Consider the following 254-nt stretch of genomic DNA (forward strand, 5'->3'; position numbering starts at 1 on the left):
TGACTTTGTTTACGCACAAAAAAAAAAATTGCACCAATCATTATTTACCCAAACATTTCTTTTCAACTTCACCAAAAACCTTTTACTTTTTTTTCAAGGTTAATCACACAGAACATGCAAACTTTCCCTTCGCATTCGCCTAAGTCATGTTTACTTCCCAAGTTCAAGATTCCTGACTGTGAAAGGACGTTGTTTGTGTAAGAAAAACTTTTTTTGACCTTGTGAAGGAAGATAAGGTCAGGGCAGTGTGTTTT

At 35.0% G+C, this 254-nt stretch overlaps 1 protein-coding gene across 1 annotated transcript in view; it reads left to right on the top strand.

Moving 5' to 3' along the window:
• Nucleotides 1-254, top strand: part of LOC119582341 (prolyl 4-hydroxylase subunit alpha-1-like) — a 101,297-nt gene that overhangs the window by 58,678 nt on the left and 42,365 nt on the right.

This window comes from Penaeus monodon, chromosome 15 (assembly GCF_015228065.2).
Source record: "Penaeus monodon isolate SGIC_2016 chromosome 15, NSTDA_Pmon_1, whole genome shotgun sequence".
Lineage (NCBI taxonomy): Eukaryota > Metazoa > Arthropoda > Malacostraca > Decapoda > Penaeidae > Penaeus > Penaeus monodon.